An 18,132-nucleotide genomic window follows, 5' to 3' on the forward strand; every position below is an offset into this window, starting at 1 on the left:
CTTCAACAAATGGTGTTGGGAAAACTGGATAGCCACATGCAAAAAAATAAAAGTAGACCCTTACCTTACACCATACACAAAAATTAACTCCAAATGGATTAAAGATTTGAATGTAAGACCTGAAACTATGAAACTTCTAGAAGAAAACACAGGCAATACGCTCTTCGACATCGGTCTTAGCAACATATTTTCAAGCACCATGTCTGACCGGGCAAGAGAAACAATAGAAAAAATAAACAAATGGGACTACATCAAACTAAAAAGCTTCTGCACAGCAAAGGAAACCATCAACAAAACGAAAAGACAACCTAGCAATTGGGAGAAGATATTTGCAAACCATACATCTGATAAGGGCTTAATCTCCAAAATATATAAAGAACTCATGCATCTCAACAACAAAGAAACTACCAACCCAATTAAAAAATGGGCAAAAGATCTGAACAGACATTTCTCCAAAGAAGATATACAGATGGCCAGCAGACACGTGAAAAGATGTTCAAAATCATTAACTATCAGAGAAATGCAAATCAAAACTACAATGAGATATCACCTCACGCCCATCAGAATGGCTATAATTAACAAGACAGGAAACAACAAGTGTTGGAGAAGATGTGGAGAGAAGGGAACTCTCCTACACTGCTGGTGGGAGTGCAAATTGGTGCAGCCACTATGGAAAACAGTATGGAGATTCCTCAAAAAATCGAGGATAGAACTACCATATGATCCAGCTATTCCACTGCTGAGTATTTATCTAACATCTCATTTAAAGTTACAGTCAATCTTTATATCTCACTTTCCATCACATTATTCTCTCTATGTAATGTTAGCAACTTCACAATCTGTTCTGTTTGTCCACGTATCTATTTGCTTGTTTATTGACTGTCTCCAATATTAAATAAAAAGGCTTCTGAAAGATGAGAATTTGTCTAACTTTTTAACAGACGTAGCCCCAGCAGCAAAGTAGTGCCTGACACTTAGTAGAGACTTCTCAGATTATTGTGGAATGAATGAATGAATGAATGAATGAGGAAGCAGAAGGGGGACATGGATGGGTGGGGAAAGTATCAGTTCCCTATAGCTGTTTGATGATTTTGCTACCTGTAAGGACAGCTTGCATAACCCCAGCATCAAGGGTGCATGACTTGAGGGTCCATGGACAGTTAGGACTGTGAAGACTATGCTGAGAAAAAAGGCTCCACATCGAAGACAAAAACCTTTTATATAAGGTCCTCTTGATTGCTACCCAATGAGCTTCTGAGTATGAGACAAGTTCAACCCTGCCAATGGGCACGTCCAAAAGTCATGGAAGCCACAACCCGTATGGCACAAGACATCCATATGTCACATACCACCCTTGGTAAGTAAAGATGCATAAACAAGACCTCTCCTGCCCTCACCTGCCACCAAAAACTTATTCCTTATCTAGATACAGCTACTTCCTATGCTCCACGGAGAAATTAGGTGAGTTCCAGTTGTCGTATATAAGGTTATACAGGAGAGGTGAAGAATCTCATGTTTGAGATTGCCTGATGGTCAGTTTTTACAAATTAAGCTACTGTTCTAACACTAGAATCCTCTTAATCAGGTCCCCACATATGTGGAGTGTGGCGGACCGAATAATAGGCCCCCAAAATGTCTACATCTTATTCTCTGGAACCTGAAAATATGTTACCCTACATCACAAAAAGCACTTTGCAGATGTAATTAAGGTTACAGATCTTAAGATAGAGAGATGATCCTGGGTCATTCTGATGGGCCCAATGTAACCATAGGAGCACTTTACAAAAGCTGGAGAGAGAGACAGACAGACAGAAAGAGAGAGAGAGAGAGAGAAAGAATGGCAAAGAGGGAAGCTGGGAAGATGTGGTGGAAGAGGAGGTCAGAGAGAGTCAGTGCACGAGGAGGACTGGCCCCACCACCATGCTGGCTTTGAAGATGAGGAGCCCATGAGCCAGGGAATATGGCTGATGTCTGGAAGCTAAGAGTGACCGCTCGCTGAGAGATAGCAAGAAATCAGAGACCTCAGTCCTACATCAGTATGGAACTGAATTTTGCCGACAACCTGAATGGCCCTGGAAGTGGATTTCCCCCCACAACCTTCAGATAAGAGTCCAGCTGACAGACACCTTGAATTCTGCTCTCTGAGAACAAGAAAAAAGAAACCAGCTGAGTCTCCGAAGACTTCTGACGTGTAGAACTGTGAGACAATAAGTTTATGTTTGAAGCTAAGTTTTTGGTAACTTGTTACGGCAGCAATAGAAAACTAATACATGCAGCAAACATTCGTGTATGCATTGAATTTAAGATATGGCAGAAGACCCTGTGATCCAAATGGCCCTCATCACTGTTTAAGCCGCTGCTGGAATGCTACCATTAGTCGTCAAAGGTCGTGCTTGCACTGGAATGTCATCAGGATGGAGTAACAGACACACCGGTTAATGTCCAGGAAGGCCAACTAATGATTTACCTTAACTCAGATTAACTTCAGTGGTTTAGCAGGAATCTAAAGAAATGGAATGCAGGAGAGAAAGTGTGGCAGAGTGTTTTAAGGAGACAGAAGCATAGGGCTTCTCCAGTGACTGCAGGACTAGGTAAGGCATAATGAAGAGGCATGAGGCAGTGGGGAGAAAACAGGGCCTGGAGGCATATCGAAGGAAGAGGAATATACGCAAAGAGGAAAAATTATCTTTGCTTCAAAACCCTGTGAAAAGTTGGCCCTGTTTACACATATTGCAGATTCAAAAGTAAGAGAAAATAAGCTTAGTCAAAGCTAAAATCAGCAAGCAGTCCACATACACCAATGAGGAATTTGTTTACACTCCCAGCAAAGTGTACATAATTTAAAATTAAAATTAGAAAGTACAGTACTGTGCCTTTTTAGAGTGCATATCATAGCTTTGCACAACAGCATTATCGTAGTCAATGGGGTTTATCCAAAGCACAATTATTCCCAGTGGAGGGCATACCCATTCATTAAACAGTTAAATATGATTTAGTTATATTAATAGTCCAACTATGGATATGAGAAAGCTTCGTACATCAGACTGACAAAACTTGATGGATTTGTATCCACTGAACAGCTGCAGGAAACACGTGCAGATGAGGAACTTGGGTCACAGTTAAAGCGGGCACCCTCTAACCAGACTTCCCAGTCTGGCTCAAAACACCACAGGACGGAAAAAGAAAAATAACTAAAGGAAACAATCAAAAGGGAGAGGAGCTCTTTAGTCATGGAGTTTAAAGAATGATACCAAAAAAAGAGGAAGACCAGCTGAAGCCTAATTTGAAGGTCCTTAGACAGATTATAAACAAAACTACAGGGATAATTACAACAATGATACCAGCAACCTATTGAGCGCTTACTGTTTACTTGATTGTCATGTTAACAGGCAATTATATTTCGTATTTTTTAATCTTCCATGTCCTATGAGTTAGGCACTATTATCCAAACTGCATAGTTGAGAAAAATGAGGCAAATGAAAGGACTTGTTGCTCATGATCATAGCTAGTGGCCGCAGGGCAGGCGTTTGAAACGGAATGTTCAGACATAACATGCCCAAGCTTAGTTAAAGCCTTGATAACATCCATTTCTAAAACCTACCTCAAAAGTTTATTTTATCATTTCTTCACCTACACTACTATTAAAATAATTTGGCAATTAATGAGCAAAGCTGGAACTCCTGCACTGCTTCCTAGGGTGTCTTTGATTACTACTAACCTAAATCTCCTTAATGTGTTTACTGAACATGTCTCTTTTTTTTTGGTGGATTGTTCTTTACTCATTTTCTATTGATTTTTAAGTTATTGATATATGAAGGAATTAATGTCTTCTCCATTGTAGGTGTTATAAATACGTTTTTATATTTGAAATTTAATTTTGTTTGTGGTATTTTTGACAAACACATTTTAATTAGATTAAAACAACATATATCAATTTATTTATATATGCTTTCTTCCTTATATATTAAAAAATCTATCTTATTGGGCCGGCCCTGTAGCTTAGAGGTTAAGTGCGTGCGCTCCGCTACTGGAGGCCCGGGTTCGGATCCCAGGCACGCACCAACGCACCGCTTCTCCGGCCGTGCTGAGGCCGTGTCCCACACACAGCAACTAGAAGGATGTGCAACTATGACATACAACTATCTACTGGGGTTTTGGGGAAAAATAGGAGGAGGATTGGCAATAGATGTTAGCTCAGAGCTGGTCTTCCTCAGCAAAAAGAGGAGGATTAGCACGGATGTTAGTTCAGGGCTGATCTCCCTCACACAAAAAAAATCTATCATAAAGTTAAAAGACAACCTTTTGTAGATTTTGTGTCAACAATGTTAAATTTATGTTATATGTAAAATTTGTGTTTTATATTATTTATCTTTCAACAAAGATCATGTTTAAAAATTTATACATTAAAATTTTGTAGTTTTCTTTACATATAAGCCTAGCACATTTATTTTTAGTCTCACTCTTTGTATTTTGCATTTTGTATTGCTGCTATAATAAATTCTTTCTTCGTTATGTTTACCAAGGAGTTATTGACAGCATATAGAAAAGCTATTCAATTTTATAGGGATTTTGTAACAGCCTATGTCACTATTACATTATTTTTATAGTTTTTATTACTTTCTTGGCATTCTCAGTAGATAATCATGTAAAGATTCTTCTAAATCTATTTTTTTCATAACAGTTCATATATCTCATTTATTTCATCCTATGTTACTGGCTAAACCTTCCCCCAAATTATTAGATAATAGTGATAATAAAGTATATCATCGTCTTAGTCTTTTTTTTTATTGAGGTAAAACTGGTATATAACATTATGAACATTTCAGATGTACAGCATCATAATTTGACGTCTGTATACACTGCAAGGTGATCACACCAGAAGTCTACCATCCATCACCATACAATTGATCCCCTTCACGCATTTCACCCAACCTTGAAGCTTCCTTTCCCTCCGGTAACCACCACTCTGTCCTCTGTATCTATGAGTCTATTTATGTTCTGTTTTTTTGCTCATTTGTTTTGTATTTTTAGATTCCAAATGTGAGTGAAATTACACGATATTTGTTTTTCTCTGTCTGACTTATTTTACCTAGCATAATATCCTCAAGGTCCATCCGTGTGGTTGCAAATGGCAAGATTTCATTATTTTTTATGGCTGAGTAATATTCCATTGTATGTATATACACTACGTCTTCTTCAATCACTCATCCATCGATGGACACTTAGGTTGTTTCCATATCTTGGTTATTGTAAATAGTGCTGCAACAAACATAGGGGTACCTATAACTTTTCAAATTAGTGTTTTTGTAATCTTCAAGTAAATACCCAAAATATTCCAAAAGTGGAATAGCTGGATCATATGGTAGTTCTATTCTTAATTTTTTGAGGAATCTCTGTTGTTTTCCATAGTGGCTGCACCAGTTTGCATTCCCACCAACAGTGTAAATGATCCCCTTTCCCTCCAACACTTGTTATTTCTTGTCTTTTTGATAACAGCCATTCTGACAAGTGTGAGGTGATATCTCATTGTGGTTTTGATTTGCGTTTCCCTGATGATTAGTGATGTTGAGCATCTTGTCATGTGCCTCTTGGCCAGCTGTATGTTCTTTGGAAAAAATGTCTGTTCAGGTTCTCTGTTTTAGTTAGGTTGTTTGCATTTTTGTTGTTGAGTTGTATGAGTTCTTTATATATTTTGGATGTTAACCTCTTGTCAGATATATGACTTGCAAATATCTTCTCCCAACTGTTAGATTGTCTTGTCGTTTTGATGATGATTTCCTTCATCGTGCAGAAGCTTTTTAGTGGGTTACAGTCTCACTTATTTATTTTTGCTTTTGTTTCCTTTGCCTTTGGATCAGATCTACAAAGCTATCACTAAGATGGATGTCAATGAGAATATGGCCTATGTTTTCTTCTAGGAATTTTACAGTTTCAGGTCTTACATTCAAACTCTTTAATCCATTTTGAGCTAATTTTTGTGTATGGTGTAAGATAGTGGCCTAGTTTCATTCTTTTGCATGTGGCTGTCCAGTTTTCCCAACACCATTTATTGAAGAGACTGTCCTTTCCTCATTGTATGTTCTTGGCTCCTTTTTGTTGTAAATTAATTGACCATATACACATGGGTTTATTCCTGGGCTCTCTGTTCTGTTCCATTGTGATCTATGTGTCTGTTTTCATGCTAATATCATACTCTTTTAATTACTATAGCTTTATAATAAAGTTTGAAATCGGGGATCATGTTGCCTCCAGCCTTATTTTTCTTTTTCAACATTGCTCTGGCTATTCAGGATCTTTTGTGGTTCCACACAAATTTGAGAATTATTTGTTCTAGTTCTTTGAAAAATGATATTAGAATTTTGATAGAGATTGCATTAAATCTATAAATGGTTTTGGGTAGTATGGACATTTTAATAATATTAATTCTTCCAATCCACAAGCATGGAATATCTTTCCATTTATTTCTGTCTTCTCCAATTTGTTTCATCAATGTCTTATATTTTTTAGTGAACAAGTCTTTTACTTTCTTGGTTAAATTTATTCCTAGGTATTTTATTGTTTTTGATTAAATTGTAAATGGAGTTGTTTCCTTAATTTCTGTTTCTGATAGTTGATTATTAGTGTATAGAAATGCCACAGGTTCCTGTAAATTGATTTTGTATCCTGCTACTTTACTGAATTCGTTTAAGGGGTCCTAACAATTTTTGGTAGAGTCTTTTGGGTTTTCTATATATAGTATCATGTCATCTGCAAATAGTGACACTTTTATTTCTTCCTTTCTGATTTGGATGCCTTTTATTTCTTTTTTCTTGCCTAATCACTGTGGCCATGGCTTCCAATACTATATTGAATAAAAGTGACAAGAGTGTGCATTCTTATCTTACTCTTGATCTTAGAGGAAAACTTTCAGCTTTTCACCTTTGAGTATGATGTTAGCTGTGGATTTGTCATATATAGCCTTTATTATGTTGAAGTATGTTCCCTCTACATCCACTTTTCTGAGAGTTTTTATCAGAAATGTCGAATTTATGTTAAATGCTTTTTCTTCATCCACCAAGATGATCATAGGTTTTTATCTCTCATTTTGTTAATGTAGTGTATCATGTTGATTGATTTGCAGTTGTTGAGCTATGCCTGCATTACTGGAATAAGTTCCACTTGACATGATGTGCGATCCTTTAAATGTATTGTTAAATTTGGTTTGCTAATTTTTTTTGAGGATTTTTGCATGCATGTTCACTAATGATATTGGCCTGTAATTTTCTTTTTTTTTTTTTATGGTGTCCTTGTCTGGTTTTGGTATCAGAGTAATGCTGGCCTTGTAAAATGAGTTTGGAAGTGTTCCGTCCCTTCTATTTTTTGGAAGAGTTTGAGAAGGATAGGTGTTAAATTTTCTTTGAATATTTAGTAGAATTCACCAATGAAGCTATCTAGTCCTGGACTTTTGTTTTTTATGAGGCTTTTGATTACTGATTCAATCTCCTGTTCCAATTTTCTATTTCTTTATGATTCAGTCTTGGAAGGTGGTATGTTTCTAGGAATTGATGCATTTCTTCTGGTGGTGCGAATTGTTGATATGTAATTACTCATAGCAGTCTCTTATGATCCTTTGTATTTCTCTGGTATCAGTTGTAACTTCTCCTCTTTCATTTCTGACTTTGTTTATTAGAGCCCTCTCTCTATTTATTTTGTGTGTGTGTGTGTGTGTGTGTGTGTGAGGAATACTAGCCCTGAGCTAACATCCATTGCCAATCCTCCTCTTTTTGTTGAGGAAGACTGGCCCTGGGCTAACATCTGTGCCCATCTTCCTCTATTTCATATGGGACGCCGCCACAGCATGGCTTGACAAGCAGTGTGTCGGTCCACGCCTGGGATCCGAACTTGCGAACCCAGGGACACACAGCAGAGTGCACCAACTTAACCACTATGCCACCAGGGCGAACCCTCTCTTTTTTCTTAATTAGACTAGTTAAAGCTTTGTCAATTTTGTTTATCTTTTCAAAGAATCAGCTCTTAATTTCGTTGATCTTTTCTATTGCCTTTGTAGTCTCTACTTCATTTATTTCCCCTCAGATTCACTGTCCTGGTCTTGCATTTGGTGAAACTATTCCTCTTTTGCACAATTAACTATAATTTGAGATAAATGTGAAAGAATCTGGTTAAATTTTTGTTAGAGATTGTCAAGAAAATCATATGGTTTTCTCCATTGTACATTCTAATGTGACAGAATATATGGATAGATGCCTTACAGATAAATCATTCTTGCATTACTGGTATCGATCTTATTGGCTGTTGGGCACTATTATTTATATATATTGCTTGACTTTGTGTTAAACATTTTATTTCAGAAATGTACACATATATCCTTTGGTGAGATTGAGCTATGGGTCTATTTGTTTATACTATCTTCAAGTTTTATCATTATAATTATGCTAGGTTCATAAAAGAAGCTTAGAAGCTCTATGCATTTTGTATATTCTATGACAATCTACATAAAAAGGAATATGTGTTCCTCAAACATTTAAATAAACTTGCCAATAAAATAATCTTGCCCTAGCTCCTTCCTTGGAGATAGTTCTTTGAGAACATTCTAAAATGTATCTCATGTTATTGGCTTGTTAAAAATTATCTTATTAGCTCAAATCATTTTTCTCAAATTATACATTATTTTAAAATGTCCATTTCCTCAATTTTTTAAGATGCAAAAGCATTTTTTTCAGGCTTCATGACTCCAAATTAAAGCTTAATCTGGCCGGCAGAAGTCTCCACTTAACTCCCAAAACAACTGGGAAATATCAGGAGACAAAGTTGTGAGTTGGCCAGTAGGGGGCGCTTTTTTCAATCTGTTCTCATGTGCCCCAAATCTAAGAGACAGCCCTCCAAGTTTCTGTGAGGCGGATGGGGCCCTTCCATTGCCCCTGGGGTTCTCACGAGTTTCTCTCCTACGTTGATGGCACTTGGTCACTGCAGTGATGATTTGCAAAGAGTGAAATATATGTAACTAAATTGCTAACTTAACTGACTCACCTGGAAATGCTCTTGGACCATTTTAATTTAAAGAGTGTGGACCTTGGTTACAAATCACTCTGTGTTAAAATGCAATGAACACAAAAAAATGTTCAATTAAGCTAAATGACTTCTAACTTGCTAAAAATATATAACCCTCCCTTGACAAGAATTATGAGTAACTCCTTTTCAAATCTGCCACTATGAATGTCAACAGAAAAGTAATAATTCCGAGGGGAAGCAATGAGGGGGCATCTCTTGCCCTTTTTCTGCTCCCTCCACATAAGCAGGATTTTTGTTCAGGCAATTGTCACTGGTTACACAGAATCCACAAGACTACCCTTCTCAAAGACATTTCTGCTCAGCAGTTCCAGGCTGCAGGAAGTAGGAACTCATTAAGAACCAACCTAGGGTCATTCTTCCCAGTGCACTGACATTGTCCCCCTGGTGAAACTTCCCTGGCACTAGCAGTTTTCTTTTAATGTCTTTACAAAATGGCTAGAACATTTCAGTTAGATTTTGAATCGCTTTGAGTTGTGCCAAATTTAGTACACTACTTCTGATAATAAATCTATTCATGCATTTTATGGTACCTATCAACTTTAGTATCTAGCTGATAAGCCAAAAATATTGAAATAGAAAATAAATTAGGGAGTAGGAATTATTCCATTGGAGCCCGCTTGCGGAGGTATATATAGTTACCCTGAGTTTTTAGAATCTTAGTTCTCTTGATTTTGGAATTTGGGATGAATACTCTTTAAGGGTTTACTTAACAAACTATTATAAATTGAGATCACTACAATTATCCTTATAGAAGGCAATTTCTTTTCCCTAAAGACAGTCTAGGTATTATAGAAACAAAACAACATCTTTCCCATTTAGGCTGCTAAACTTGGTAATAAAAATAACAACTTTAAGCTATTTTAAGTTTAAGCTATTCAGGAAGATTTTTGTATTTGGGAGGGATACCAGGGCAGGAAAACAAAGTTTAGGTAATATCTGCTAAACAGTGGTGATTCAAATCTCTAAAATATTTAATGAGAGGTTTTTCACACTCAAGTTAATTTTTCTATGGGAAGCTAAAGACTCTCTTATCTGGTCCATATTCAGGCCCTCTCGGATGCTGCTCTGCAAACTCTTCCAGAGCTCAAAAGAGAGCTGTTTCATGCAGTAAGTTTTCCGTCTAATTTCTAGTCTAGACACACATGAGATCAATAATACAAGACACATGTCTCCATCTATCATTTACAAATTGCTTTTCCCTCTCTGGTTATTCATGTAATTGAAATGTGAAATACTTGGGAGGGGTATTCAATTTAAATTCCCTTCATTCAAGCCTAAAAATTTAATTGTTTTTATTTTTGAATAGACTGATTTTAAGTCTCAACATTAATGGCCATAAAATGCCATTAATGTTTACACACTTTATATTATGTCCCTAAAACATGTTTCTATAATCAGAATGTAACCTTAGCCAATATAATTATAATGAAACCATACAACATTCTAGCATATAATCAATCAAGTTTGTATTAAAGGAAGATTATTTTATCATAGTTTAAAAAATTATTTAATATTTCAAACTAAGATAGTAGCACCTGAAATTATGCTAAGACGTAATCTTACATAATTCTTTTGTGATGTTACATTGAACTAAACGATGAGGAAATTATGATGTTAGCAGGGCCCAGGTACTCAGGCTTTATAATAATGGCTATGGTAGGATTTTGTAACAGATTTATGACACCAGCTGTATTTTACTGCAGTATTTTGTCTTCAGTTTCTCCAGGGGGCATGTATATTATTTATGATTTGCCTCCAGGGATTAGCAATGAGATATGGAGCCTTTCATCTCAAAGTTTCTAGTTCCAGCATCTGATACTTATGCCTAAGGGTATTTATCACCTGTTGCTTCTGGAATATGCTGAGTGAATTTAGAAAATTGAGTCAAACCACCTGCAACCAAATTTCATCTGTTGCAAGCTGCATATTTATAAGTCATCAGCAACCTTCTGCTAAGCTTTGCCAGGACATCATAATTAACTTATTCTATAGATGCTGTCTCACTACAGCGGCACACAGCACAAAGGCCAAACAGAGTAGACTAATCTATCCACTGCTGTCGGTCTATTAGCCACTGTTGTCTATCGGCTATTGGTCATCAGGTCACTGGCTTAATCAGTAATTCATTATTATTATATTAATATATATTGGGTAACATTTATTAAGTATCTACATCTGTTGCTCTACATTTTATGAATAAGATCATTTGATCTATCATTACTCTTTAAGGTAGGGATTATAATTCCCATTTTACAGACTGAGTTGAGATGGAAAGAGGCCATGAAGCTCCCCAAAGCCAAGAAAGCACCAGATGGAGAAGCCAGAGTTCCGCTCAAAGCCGTTCTGTTTGGACTGTATAGCAGTTTACCTCACTCCCTTCAAATATTCCTTTGACTGTTAAATAAATTTGAAAAATGCCCAGGATTCAGGGATATGATTTGCGTACACAGATTTACTCCCTCCCGTCCACTCTCCAAAAAAGGAACAGAAAAGAAAAAAGAAAAGAGTTTTAGCAGGGTTTTCTTTCATCAAATATTTTTTTTATAATTATTATTTTGTTTTTTCCTGAGGAAGACTGGTCCTGGGCTGACATCCATGCCCTTCTTCCTCCACTTTATATGGGACGCTGCCATAGCATGTCCTGACAAGAGGTGCATTGGTGCACGCGCAGGATCCCAACCTGGGCCGTCAAAGTGGAGCGCACGCACTTAACTGCTACGCCCCAGGGCCAGCCCCTAAGCAAATATTTTAATAAAGTATATTCAAATCAGATTTTTTCCTCACATTACTCCCAGGTTGTAGATTCTAGAAGAGCTCTGTTAGGATACTTATTAACACTTTAAAATCTTAATTTTAAATAAATATATGTATATATATAATTCAAATATGCAATTTTAAATTTTAAATATATGTTATACCCAACACACACACACATAGACGTAGAGTTAACTTTGTAGCAATTTGCACTTTTAAGCAGCTATACTACTATTCAATGTGATAAATACACTGTAATAGCAATTTACTAAATGGTATCTTAATGACTTTTGGATTAATATATGCCTAGAAAATATATAGGCAGTGAAAGCAATGTGCAACATAAGCAGTAAGAATAAGACTTCAGCTTCATGAGAAAAGTAAATCAAGTTTTATTTTCTGCAGAAAATATTGTTTATTTTATTCTCTCTATTTCCTATTATGTCTCCCTCAAAGCCACTACCACAAAAAAAAAAAAAAAAAAAAAAAATTCCAACATGACATCATCATAGAAACTAATTACCGTACTCTGATTGGCTTAAAAAATTTTTTGGAGGAACAACTATTCCATAGGTAATATGCTAATGAAGATTTAGAAAGTTACTCCCTTTTAGAAAGAAAACTGTCATTTTATTCATTCATTCACTTATGTAATTCTGAATTCCTATTTTTCACAAAAACTACTATCAGTGCAGAGAATATATTAATAAACAAATATTAACATGTTTTGGCATCATTTTCTTTATATTTTAGTTGGAATAAGAAGATAAATAAAATAAGCAAATAAACAAGATAATTTGAGAGGAATAAGCACCATAAAGGAAATACGTCAGTCATTTTTTTAGTATTTCTCATACAGATTCTCTTTTACTGATATGATAAATAAAAAGAAAATGTATATTGGAGAGTAGAGCATCTCAAAATGCCTGATAGAATAACCCTTGGTTTATCATGAGGAGTGGAGTACCTCTTTCCTGCAGCAGAGATAAAAAGGTTTCTTGAACCGTTTATAGTTTAAAACCCTCTAGCAGTTTTTACACAACAAATGAAACATATACCTAAGCATTTCTGTTTCCATTTTCAACCTATTTATACGCATAACTTCAATTTTCCTATTATGTTCTCAAGTGTGTCAGTTGAGCAGACTATATGACATTGATATCTGTGATTCATGATTTCCCCCAAAGAAAGGTGCAATTTGTGAAAAAAAACTCGAATATTTATATTTGAATCTGATACTATAATTTACAGAATAAATGTAACATTGCTATAAGTATTGAATTTGTTGCATTGTTAATAAATGTAGAAAAATAATTTAGGCTTGATGCTAAGACGCATCATTTCTTACTTGTATATAACGATTCTATGTTAAAGGAAATATGTTGTTGGTGCCTTGAAGAAAACTCAAGAAAGGGAATGTGTTTCAGGTTGATTCCCCACCGATAAATCTCCGTCATTATCTTTACACCCTAATAGTGCATTACTCACAGTAGCGACCTCTGACAGTGCCTTTAATACATCTCGAGGTTAGTGCCAAGTTGTGTAACTTAAAACACATCCCAGGGGGTGAGTTCCGAGGCTCACGACTTGTGGGCATGGGACGACTGTATTTTTGGTAACCCTTTCAATCCCGTGGCGAGCCCATCTGACATCAAGTGTAAACCACAGACCACTGCCGCGAACGCGATGAGCCCGAGAAAAATCCCCAACATTTACGGTCTCCTTTGAGAGGAAATCTCTTCCCTGAGTTTCTATTATACATAATTTAGAAAATAATGTGTTGATAGTTGCGATTTTCATTTATGTATAACCTCAGAAGGAAATAACTTTGACATGTTTTCTAGATTTATAATATAATAAGTATATTCGATTACTTTCTTAGATGCTGCATTTTATTCTAAAAATAGAGAATTTGGCATCAGAATTTTTGTGGCCTTGAGTCTCAAAACTCATCTGATATTTATTCATTCAAGTTTTTATAGAGTACTAACAGTTTAAAAGTAACTTTCATTAAAAGAAAGAAAATAAAATCCTCCACCCTTAATGAACTTACAGACTAGTAGAGGAAAATAAAAAATTACATAATAACATAGATACCAGTTAGGAATAGAAGAGCTGGGATCAGATGGCCTGAAAGCAGACCACAGTGGCTCATGAGACAATGTGAAGGTGTCTAGTATATAGGTTGTTTGAATACTGCAGGAAAAAATAATTTATTTGAATAAATAACAAACAGATATGTTCCAAATTTAATCAAAGCAGTAAGTATAGATTCAAAAAGCTCAATGAAGCCCAAGTAGGATTAATCAGAAGAAAACCACAACGAGGCACATCCTAGTCAAATTCCTGAAAACCAAAGAAAGAGAAAGGTTTAAAAGAAGCCAGAGGAAAAAGACATGACCATAAGATGAACAATGATAAAAATGAGCGTTGACTTCTCATCAAAGGCAATGCTAGGCAGAGGGCATCTTTAAAGATCTTTTTAAGTAAAAGTCTAAAAACTACAATTTTATATTCAGTGAAACTATCCTTCAAAATAAGTACAACATAAAAAAAATTATAAACAAGTGAAAGCTGACAGATTTTATCACTAGCAGACCTGCACTACAAAATCCCAGAGGAGTTTTTCAGGCTGAAGGGAATAATACCAAATGGAAATCTGGGTCATAGGAAGAAAGAAGAACCACCAGAAATACGGTATGGCTAAATACAAAACATTAATTTTTTCTCTGTTCTTAATATTTTTAAAAGACAACTGACGGTGACTTGTATGTAAATTATATGTCAATAAAATTGGCTTTTTAAAAAAGACAATTAAAGCAACAATAATAAAAATGTACTATGGCATTTATAAGATAGATGTAAAATATTTAGCACACTAGCACAAAGATTGGGAGAAAATGAATGGAAATGTCTTACATTATATTTGAAGTGATAAAATTTAATTCCAGAGTAAGTAGAATAGGTTCAAGATGCATATTGTCATTACTAGAGTAACTAGTACAAAATTTAAAAAAAATAGATGTATAAATAAGGTCATTTTATTCTGGGTAAAGTCACCTGAAGATCAAAACTGAACCTTGGTTTCCAAATGTCTCTGAGAAAGGAGTCCTGAGAAACCTGAAGGCCACTTCGCTTAGACACACTCTTCAAAGAGCTCTGTGCCAAGTGCAAGCACGAGCAGGGGAAGGGCGACAAGGCACAGGTTGCCTGCCTCTCCTGCAGGTCCCTCTCCCAGCCTTTGCTGCTGCCTGTTCACAGAGGGGTCACCTTGACCTGCACCGGCGGCTGCTGTCGCCTTTGGTCGGTGTGCACCGGCCCATCTTCAGCTCAGTGCATGTGAGACTGGTCACACCCAAGTCGTCTCAGACACTAAACCATGGGTTGTGTAAATCATGTACAACTTTGAAGTATAGCAGGTATTCGTCTCTTTGGACAAGGGGGTCCCTTGTCTACCTTGGCGCCAGCAAATAAGCTCTCACAAACAACTTAATGCTTATCAGTAGATGGACTTACATGTTTACAATTTTGCAGGCTTTTGGGGTAAAATGTGCTTTTCAACTCTTTGGAGGAATGTTTACAAGCAATTTGGGAGAAGCATGTTTATAATCAAAAGAACATTTTGGGCAGGAAACTGTCTACAATTTCAAGCACAGTAAAGATATTTGTGTTGACTCGTATAAGGAAGGATGAGGCATCTTTTACATAAATTTATTTTCCACATCACAGAGATATATCTAAAAGCCAACATAACAAAGAATATAAGGGCAATAGAAAACAAATAGCAAGATAGTAAACAAAACCAACCATATCATTAGTAATTAAATGCAAAAAGGGTAAACACTTGAATTAAGAGGCAGCAGTTGTCAAACTGGATAAAAAGTTAACTCATAACTATATGAAGTTTATAAAATAAATACTTTAAATAAAAAATAAATGTGAGGGAAATAGATGGAAAGTTAATAAATGGAAAAAATATACTATGCAAATCCAAATCATAAGAAAGTTGGTGTTCCTATCAGACAAAGTATACTTTAGGACAAGAAAGCATATTTCAAAACTGTATGATGGCCAAGGCCAATTACTCTAGAAAACATAGTGATCCAAAATATGCAAGAACTTAAAATCTGAGTGTCAAAACACAAAAACTGACAGAGGTAGAGTGAATCAACAATTACTATTGGGGACTTGAAAGTTCCTCGCTAATTCATAGGTATTATAGGCAAGAGTGTCAAAAACTATACAGAATATTGTAACAACACTGTCAATTATGATTTTATTTCATCCACTCAATAATTTATTGGGCCCGTGTTGAACCTGACAATGTGTTGAGGACTGAATTGTAATCATGAATAAGATTCAGTCCATTTTTGAGAAGCCCAAATTTTCAATCACAAAACACAAATGGAAACGGATAAATCGCAATTAAATGTGCTGTTGTATATTTTAATAATTTAAGCGCATTTTTTTTTTTTTTTTTTTTTTTTTTTGTGAGGCGATCAGCCCTGAGCCAACATCCGCCAATCCTCCTCTTTTTTTCGCTGAGGAAGACGGCCCTGGGCTAACGTCGGTGCCTATCTTCCTCCACTTTATATGGGACGCCGCCACAGCATGGCTTACCAAGCAGTGCGTCGGTGCGCGCCCGGGATCCGAACCAGCGAACCCCGGGCCGCCGCAGCGGAGCGCGCGCACTTAACCGCTTGCGCCACCGGGCCGGCCCCTTTAAGCGCATTTTAATAGGCGCTATTACAGAAAGTTGAACGGTTTGTTGCAGAGGAGTTTATTCTCCTTAAGCAAATTGGAGACTTTATTGGGGAGATGAGATTTGAGCTGAGAGTTGAGCAGATATTTTTAAGAACGAGAGCAGCTAAAGGAGTAAATGGATCACTTCAGTCAAAAGGAGGAGCTTGTGCAAAGGAATGAGGCTGCAAAAGGATCTGTAATGTCTTGGAAATGTCACATAAGAAGAGGAAACGTCCCCAAATGAGGCTCTAATAGTAGATTGAGGATGATTTTGAAGGTGCATATATGCTAAGAAGTTTTTACTTTAACCTATTTGCCTAAAAATCCAACAGAAAGATACTGTGTCAACAGCATTTTTAGGATGATAAGCGTGGCCAAAATAGAGGTTGGTCCTGAATCAAGTTAGGCTGGAGGTGACTATAACTTCTAAGTTGGTGGTAAAATATCATGTCAGTCTGTTTCCATAAGCTGCAAGAAATGTCACAAATAATTTGTTACCAATAAAGGACTAAAATTTACAAATCGTTCAGAGGAAATTCAAGTAAATCCTTATAATAAATATCATCTTATTCACTTACATTATAGCATGTTTTCTTGAGTGAGACCAAATGGATATCATTAAAGCTAATAAAAAAGAAATTGTACATGAGCCTATGTACACCCACTTGGCTCTGGGGCACATGCAAATGTTGCCTGGTGCTCGTGTACATGCTCTGATCATCGATGGCATCAACAGACACGCAGACGTCCAAGACAGTAAACTGAGCATTATTCTAGACGCCTTTCTCTCTCAGTATCCACCCCAATTAAACTTGCAGATGTTACTTCATTAACATCCCTTATATTCTCATATGTTGCCTCTTTTTTCTATTTTCACTGCTACCACTTTTATTCTTTCCATCATTATTTCCCATCTGAAAATACCCTTACCATGATACTACTTTAAATGGTTCTCATAACATTGCAGATAAAATGAATACTTCCTCAATAATTCTTTAATTTCATTTTGAACTAGTCCCCAATATATTCCTTTTCTCAAGCATAAAATGTAAATTCAGTATTCCAATTTAATAAACTCTTTCAGGCTCCCTTATTTCCTATTTATGCTTTATCCTGTCCTTGGGATATGGATTGAATTTCACTGATATTTTTCTGGAAAACACAGGAATTCTCAAATCTGGCTTATGTCTTACACAGAAGATTCCCAATGAAGTTATACACACTAGGGACAATATTAAATAGAAAATCAAGCCACCGTATTATTGTAAAATGAGTGGCAGTAACTCCTAAAACAAGAAACACTGGAAGCTGAGTTTGAACATTAATTTAGGCTCAAGACCCAAGCAGACTTTCTCCCAACCTGAAAGTCGCAGGCTTAGCACTAACAGCCTGCCTATGGATGAGAACACCATAGTGCACAAAAGAGAGAGAAAAAGAGAGAGGGAGGAGGAAGGGAGAGAGAAAGAGAGAGTGCAAGGCTCTATAAAATCACCTCACTCTCCTGAAAAATGCAGCACAATAAATGAGTATCCTGAAAGAGAGAAATCTAGTAAGTTTATCTCTTTC

Source organism: Diceros bicornis, chromosome 33 (assembly GCF_020826845.1).
Source record: "Diceros bicornis minor isolate mBicDic1 chromosome 33, mDicBic1.mat.cur, whole genome shotgun sequence".
NCBI lineage: Eukaryota > Metazoa > Chordata > Mammalia > Perissodactyla > Rhinocerotidae > Diceros > Diceros bicornis.